Below are 8,414 nucleotides of genomic sequence, written 5' to 3'. Positions count from 1 at the left end.
GCGCGACCCTGCAGGGTGCGCCCTCCGCAGGAGGCTGACGCGGGCCCGGACCCGAGTCTACACGCGCGCACAAAGGAGAGGAGAATGGAGGCGATCACACGAATAATGAGCCCTTTTGTTCACCCCACCGCCACACTCGCACGCTTTGCCAAAATGTCTATGTAGTATCGTGCCTTGTCCCATTCATCTACCTTTGCAGCCCGTTGACACCGCCAGCTTTTGTGGTTTCCAAAGCGCTATCCAGCTTTGGCGACCCACCCTCTCCTGCTAAGCGGAGTTGCCAAGCAAAACTGACGGAAAAGGAATCTTTTATTCTATAGCGGTTTGTCTGTTTGTTCTTCTCTCACTGCACTTGCCGCACAGACATTTGCCTGTGGGTGGAAGCGGCATTCTCTCTCTAGGGCACCTACAGGAGCCCTGGCAGGGACAGCAAGCGCTGATCTCTGTCTTCGGCGCCAGGGACGTGGCGATTGGGGACGGTGGGCAGGAGAGCCCGCGCTGGGCAGCGCTGGGAAGGCGCCCGGTGGGGCAAGCGGAGTGGCAGCTGAAGTCGCTCGGAAGAGAGGGGTGGGAGTGGGGCGGCTCCAAGCTGGGCAGGCCTGTAGGTCAGGGGTGGGCGGCTTGCCATCTCTCTCGAAGGTGGGCTCCTCAGAACTTCAGACTGCCTAGGAGACACAGTCATTTTTTAAAATTAACAAGAAAAAAATCAATAATTTAATGACACTTATGGAACAGAGCTGGATATTGCCCCTCCCCCCCAGATGAAGATGAGACACCATAGTGGTGATAAATGGGAGAAAATTGGTGCCCACAGACATGTTTTTGGCAGGGTAGGGGAGTAGGTGGTCGTGTCAACCCTGGGGATCCAGAGCCCCAGCTGACTGGGCAGCTCCCTGCACTGGCGGCCAGAATGTCCACTCCTGCAGGCTCTCTCCCGCCCTCCCTCCCTCCCTCCTTGCCTCCCACACACACATCGGAAGGTCTAACTGACCCCCAACAAATACTACTTAGGTTTCTGTTGGCAGAGGAGAAACTAGCCATGTGTATCCTCTTGATGAGGGCAGAGTTGGCCCTTTTAAAGCCAAGAGCCCCCATTAGTGACCAACTGGTCTGGGTTAGCAGCAGCAACAGCAGCAAGAAAACCTTTTCCGTAAAAAGTGGTGTGGTTGCACCCTTGGTTGGGGCTGAATTCAACAGAAAGAAGCTACTCTGACAGCACCGGAATTTTAATCAAAGAATTAAAATTCCCTGTTAGTGGTAAGGGTGAAGGCGTTTGTGGACCGGATCTGTGCCAGGTGCCTTTTCTGGGTGGTGGAAGGCCAGGTGCACACCACAAAGGCACTCGGTGATTCGGTTTCTGTGCTCTAGGGCCCAGAGGCAATGGAGGAGCCCTTGGGCCTAGGGCTCGCTCCAGCCAGGGTAACTTGGGGGCTTTCCTGAGATGCACAAGAAACCTGCATCTCAGGAAACAAGTGCCACAGGCTGGGCCTGACACTCAGAATTTTGCACTAGATTCAAGGCACCCTGTCCAAGAATGGCTGCGGCCAGCACTTAGATAACTCGGGCCCCAAATGCAGAGTCTGGGCTCCTCCTGTAAATGTGCCCACCCTAAGATAGGGAGACCTCCCCAGAGCTGAGACGGCCAGTGGTGTTTTCAGAATGAGTGTAGATATGATCTGGGCCTCTCAGGCTCGACCATGTGTCTCCAATTTCACAGATACATTTCAACGGTTCAAAGCTTGTGGGGGGAATTGTTTATTTCTGCAGGAGGGGGATACACGTGGGGAAAGACGCTGGACCCGCCCCTTCAAAGGAGCTGGTGGTTTAGGGGAGGGAGAGCTGGCTGAGTGGTGCCTCTTTCAAAGGATGCCAGAGCCTTTACAGCCAGGAGGGCGGACACGGGTCTGGGCGCCCGGCTGGGAGGGCCCTGGCCAAGCTGCCGGTGGCTCCTGCTTTTTTCTCCGGTAGGAGCAGAGGCCGAGGGGTAGGAGCAGAGGCCGAGGCCGTTCCTCGAGCGGGCAGGTCACCTGTGGCTGCCGAGTCTGGCAGGACAGTTTTCTCCAGCCACGATTTGGCTCAAACCCTGGGCTTCTGCGGGCCTCAGCCTGGCGGGGACAGTTCCTTGTTTCCGGGCTCTGGTGCGCAGGATGCGGGAGATTTACCAACAGCAGGACCCCCGCCTGCGCGCTAACGGGGCGGCGTGGGTGGCCAGAGCACGCTTAGTTGAGTGTTGGGGGCGCAGAAGAGGTTGGTAGATGCCAGGGTGAATAAGAATACTTCACTTACCAATTCGTTACAAAAGCATGACGGCACCGCTAAGGCGAGGAGCTGTTTTCAGTTTCTGGAACCCTTCCACCCCTCCACGTACACGCCCTTCTGAGGAGGAGGGTCCCCTTACCGTGGGCGAGCCCAGCCCGCGTGAAGGGACCCGATAGCCCCCCGCTAGGAATTCCCGGGCCCAACCGAGCTTGGCTTTCACGTGAACCACGGAACCGGGAACCTGAATGCGGGCTCCTTTCATTGGGGGGGGGGGGAGGCTTTTTGTGTCTAAATGCTGTCCACCCACACGGATGCGGGAAGAAGGGAAGGAGGGAAAGACAACACAATTTCTTTTCATAACCATTAACTCGTTTTACATCTGACACATGTCTGAGAACAGCCACAGGTAACAGCTTTTGTTACAAAATGAAGAGCTCTTCTCAGAAGTGCGACAAAAGCAGATGGAGATCTTCTTTGGCAATTGGAGAAAAATCTGGGATAGAATTTGTGGAAAATCCACCAACCAATAAACGAATAAACCGCAGCGAGCAGGTGCCTGTTGAAGGGAGAAGTAAATAGGACGGGGAAGTCTGAAATGTCCCCAGAGCAGAAATGGAGTGTCCTGGTGCAGTTGGGGAGTTGGGGTTCCCGGAGTCATGGGAGGCACTGTTTCCGGGGTGGCACCAGCAGCGTGAGGAATAATTAACACAGGCACAGAATTAGAAGTCATCCCCACAGCGCACACAAATTATGAAAATTCTATGGCACACCGAAAATATGCTATCTTGTTTGCTAATCTGACAAAAAATAAGTATAATTTAGATTCATCCACACCAGGAGACTATTGTTGTGTTGGCTGTTGTCATTTTTAATTTGATAACCTAAGGGAAACATGCAGTACCTGACTAAGAGGTCCGCGTGTCCTCTTTTAGGCAGGTAGTGCATGTTTCAAAAGTTCTTGCAGCACACGGGTTGAAACAACGGCGGCAAGAGAGCAGCTCATTCACTTTTAGAGACTGGAATCGCTAGATGTGCAATCCTGGCGAAGTCACCTAACCTTTCTGCGTCTCTGATTTCTCTTTGTAGAATGAAGGGCTGCACAGACAGTACGCCCCCGCCTCCTCTGTAGGGAGAGTCGTTTTCCAACAGGCCCGCGGCTCCAGGAGAGCGGGGACCTTTCCCTGCTCCCCCTCTTCAGGTCCCATAAAGCCTACTGTGTAGGGCTTCCTAGGAACATATTTTCATATGATAAACAAAGGTCACCTTAAGCAGGAGGCGCTGGGGAGTGAACACATGGTAACTGAAGGCTCTGTGGGAACCTCTAGCTCAGGGGTGGGCAAACTTTTTGACTCGAGGGCCACAATGGGTTCTTAAACTGGACCGGAGGGCCGGAACAAAAGCATGGATGGAGTGTTTGTGTGAACTAATATAAATTCAAAGTAAACATCATTACATAAAAGGGTACGGTCTTTTTTTTTTTTTTTTTAGTTTTATTCATTCAAACGGGCTGGATCTGGCCCGTGGGCCATAGTTTGCCCACGGCTGCTCTAGCTGCTGCTGGCCTGAGAGCTGGGGCTCCCAGCATCAAGGGTTTTCCTCTGGGGCGAGACCCAAGTTTCTCCCTCTTGGGGCTTTAAATGGTTCTCTTGTGCCCATCCATCACACAGAATTAGCGTGCATTATATAATATGCACACAGTGTCCACAGACTGATGTCAGCAGAAAGGGAAGAAATGGGCCACCCCACCATTTACTCACATAACTTTCACCCAATGAGCAAAACCAGATTTCTGCTCCCAGATTCTGCCCCCTCTTCTGAGGCTCTTTATTTTCCCAGGTCTCCTGGCTTTGAGAATGTAACTTGATGAGAAGAGCAGGGGAAAGGTGTTGCTTGCCTTGGTTCAGAGCGCTTGGAGAGCGCTAGGCACTGTTTCCCCCTCTGTCTGGCGCACTGGTCCCTGAGTCCACGCCGCCTCCCACACGTTCAGGAGCTTTTGCTCAGGCAGAGAGGACCAGACACTCAGTTTGACTCTGCTGGGCAGGGACAAATCTGCTCCGGGGCAGCTTTGGACAGCCGTGGTCCCTCCTGCTTTTCAGGATGAACACACTGGGCTGCATGTGGCCTGATGGGGCCAAGCAGGCGGTGGGCGCTGGGGAGACCCCGCAGAGGGGACACTGTGATCCATTTTTTCCCAGTGAGGTTAGCTGAGTGGGCTGTAGCAGGCCAGGGTGGAGATGTTGGGGTCAAATCAGCCATTATTGAGCCTTCGTGTGTGTGTGTGTGTGTGTGTGTGTGTGTGTGTGTGTGTGTGTATGTGTGTGTGTTGGGGGGTGTTGCTGATTGAATGCAATGGCTGAGGAACTCCCTAAACTCCAGTGAAGTAGAGATTGAGTCATTTTTCCAACAGCAATATAGATTGCCAAGCTGAAAACTTTATCAGACATTTTCTTCTTTCTTACTCGTCCTTAATTATCCTGAAAACTCAGGCCACGGCAGGTCAGGGTGAGGGTTTCCTGTGCAGGGGTGGAGAGGGAGTCAGGAAGGGTGCATTATTTGGATGATTTTCTTGATCTTAAGAGGGATTTAGAAAGTAGACTTGCATGGGAAGGTGGGTAGAGAGGGCCTGCCCTGTCTGGGTTACAAGGGTCACAGCCTCCCCAGTTTCCAGGAGCCACAAATATGGGGGAAAGCAGGGTCCCCCAAGGTGGAGCAAACACCGGGGACCTTTGAGCAGGGAGGGAGCCCTGTCAATGATCTGTGGATTCAAGGAGTGTCTCATCTGCTTAGAGAAGCAATCCGCCCCTTCCGGCACCTCCTGCTTCCCATCCCCCTCTGCACCCCTGCCCTTGCCACCGGGTGGAATCCTGGAAGCCCCAACCTTCTCTGAGGAATGTGGAATGGCCTCTACACTGTCAGTAACAAAGAGAAGCCCCTTTGATAACTGAGTTGTGGCTGCCTATGTAGTCTTCCTGACACTTTATTTACCTGGGTCCCTCCTCTCACCCTCTTTTGTCTTTAAAAGCCTGATGTAGCTCTGGCTCCATGGGGCCACCACAGCTCCAGCCCCAGTCCAAGTCCAGCTCCCAGCTTCCCAAATAAGTTGGCCTCTTCCAGAATGATTTGCTGAAGGCTTCTCTGGCGAGGCAGCTGGGGGAGACCAGAGGTACTGGCTGGAAAGGAGCCTTGAGCAGCAAGGTTGGGGATGACCTTGCCAGGTGCTTCTCAGTTCAGGCCAAAAGGCTCTGAGGAAACTGCCAAGCACCTTGGGTCTAGAACTGAGAAAGCGCTGCTTGGGGCCCTAATGCAGGTCGCACCCCCATTCTCCCAGGGCCACACACCTGCACCCAGAGGCTGGGGGAGCCACCCCATCCACAGCAGGCCTCGGAATAGCCACCTAACAATGACCTGCTAGAGGCTAAGCCATCAGGATAAAGAGATCCAGGCCCTCTTCCCATCAGCCACCTCCACCCATCTCTGGTTGCTCCCATTGCCTTGCCACTGCAGCACCCGATGGGAGGACAGCCTTAATATGAGAGGGCACATCCACTCTGAGGAGCTTGTCCAAGGACATCCTTATTGGCTTGCCCCTCACCCAACAGCCCAGACCCCAAGCTCATGGGCGGGGCCATGCCACTACTATGGACCCTTTTTTTCCAGGAAGGAAATTAATTAGTTTTCTCAAGCATTTCCTTTCTCCAGCCCTTGAACCCCAAGTGAGTCTCAGGCTTCCCTGTAGTCCGGCCAGTTCTGGGCCTGGCATGACCCCTAGGGCCAGAGCAACTCAGGCCACCCCCAAAGCATCTGGGTGGGCAGGCCAGAGCCCTTTCTCTGATGCAGAGCACAGAGACACAGCTGGAAAACCAGGACAATTAGCCAGTGGCTTGCAGCCGGGCCATAAAAATGCAGGAAGTGGCCACCACAGGGCAGGGCGGAGGGGATGGCTGTCCCCAATAAAGTGATTGTTACAAAGAATGCTCACATTCCGAAGACACAGGCTCAAGCCTGGGCCTCCGCTGACTTTCAGAGCTTGAGGCTTGGGAGGGGGTGTGGGGACGGAAGGAGGGACTGTGTCTCCAGGAAGAGGAGGAAGATGTTTACTAGATCAAAAGTCCGCAGTGCCCATCACTTAACCTCTCACATTCCTGCCCCATCAGGACTGCAGACACCCTTTCACATGCACACCCCACTCAATGATTTGAGTTTTGTAATGGGGCTTGCAATGTATTTTCTGGAGAGGTCCGATGACTCTCAGCTGTCTGGGCCAGGCTCAGGGGTTCCAGATAGATGACCTACAAGGGTCTCCCACCTCTTGAGTGCTCAGCTTGCTTCCTTAGGCAACACAAAGGACTGGAGGGACTAGCAAGCAGGAGATCCCGAGGCCCTGGACCTCTTTGGGCCTGGCGTCTCTGCACCATGCATTTAGGTGGGTGTCGTCTGTAAAATGAAGAGCATGACAACACCAGCTTTGTTCCGGATCTAGGGAGAAGTGGGGATCAGGGAAGATGGGGCACATTAGAGCTAACAACAACAACAACAACAACAACAGAAAAGACACTGGAAAGGGCTCCAGAGATGACTAGATGAAGTGACAAATACCAGAAAAGCACTTGAGAAGGAGCATCAAGTACAGATCTGGAGGAGAGAGGCCAGCACCCTGCCCGTTCCAGAGCCACCCAGTCAGCCTGCCCAGCCCAGCCCAGCTGGCCCTGTGAATCCCAGCCTGGCACTGCCATCTGGATTCAGAGAGAAGGCAGACAGCCACCTCAGGCCCACTCCCTATAGTTGCTAAACCGAGAGAAGTGCGCATGCAGTAGCCAGATCACCTTGGCCTGCACCCCTCTAGGTGCAGATCCCCAGCCAGGCCTGCAGCATAGGTCCCCAGAGCCCCTGGCTCCTTGGACACAATGCTTCAAAAACCAAGGAAGATCCTTTCTCAACTCTTCCCCACCCAGAGCTTTTCAGAGGCAGTCATTAGTAATGGGCCAGGGTTGCCTTACCATCCCCTGGAGATGAAAAACAATTTTCTTCCAAGAACGTTTTATCCACCTTGTAAAGTGCTTTTAGGATCTAGGTACACATTACCAGACAGTCTAGGCTCCCCTTTCCTTGATTTTTAACCACATGTTTAAGTATAATGAACATATAAGTGTAGCTCGTGGAGTTTTCATGAACACACGGTGTAACTAGTACCTCACTCTAGCAACCCCCTCCTGCTCCATTACTGCCCTCCACTAGCTTGATTACTAACTTGGTTTGTAGTTAAGACTTTTGAGTCTTAAGTGTAATTTCTTAAAATTAATTGCTTTAACTTAAATCCCAAATGTTAGATGGACGGGAGATGCAGCCCACAGCTAGGGTCATAATTTATCTCATGCGGAAGGAGGAGCGGTTTCCTTGGGGAAAAAAATAAATGATCAGCGATGACAGTTGTTGGGGGCTCACAGGAGTTCTGGCCATGGCTCAAAGCCGGAAGGAACCTCCGAATCTCTACTTCCTCCGCTCTTCACCTCATGGTTAGGCTAGAAAGGCTGTCATCAAAGCAATGGCTTCCCTTTTCTCTTAGAATAGAAGGAGCATCTTGAACCCCTCTTTTCTGCAAATGATGAACACAGCCCCTTAGCCTCCAAGTTCAGATTCCCATCAAGACAGCTCTTCCCCCCCTCTCTTTTGCAAGTTTCTTGATTTCATTCTTTGAACCTGTGATTGGAGGTTAAAGTGCACCGGGTTGGAAGGAGGAAGCTCTTAACAATAAAGGTTTGAATATTTAGCTGTGATCGAGTCGCCGCCTTCTCGAGAGCTGCCCCCCACCCCTTATCTTTTAAAATGCAAATCATATTTTGGGGGTTGTGCGCAGGGTGCGCGCTGCACCTAGAAGCCTCCAGCCATTGGTGTCTGTGTCATTACTAATAGAGTCCTGTAAACACTCGTTAATCACGTAAGGCCTTTGGCCCCAGGCTCCGCACGCCAGCCAGTGGCGAGTCTTCCCCGCCTCTGCAGCCCGGTGGAAAGGAGGTGGGAGGAAAGAAGGAAGAAAGGGAGGGAGGGAGGGTGGAGACAGGCCAGTGGGAGGGACCGCCTTAGAGGCAGAAGCGCCGCGAGGAGCCAGCGAAGCACCGCGGGCTGGGGCGCAGCCACCCGCGGCTCCTGCCCTCCCC

The sequence above is a fragment of the Myotis brandtii genome, unplaced genomic scaffold, assembly GCF_000412655.1.
Source record: "Myotis brandtii unplaced genomic scaffold, ASM41265v1 scaffold513, whole genome shotgun sequence".
Taxonomy (NCBI): domain Eukaryota; kingdom Metazoa; phylum Chordata; class Mammalia; order Chiroptera; family Vespertilionidae; genus Myotis; species Myotis brandtii.
The sequence above is the reverse complement of the archived record's forward strand: the minus strand, read 5'-3'. Positions refer to the sequence as shown.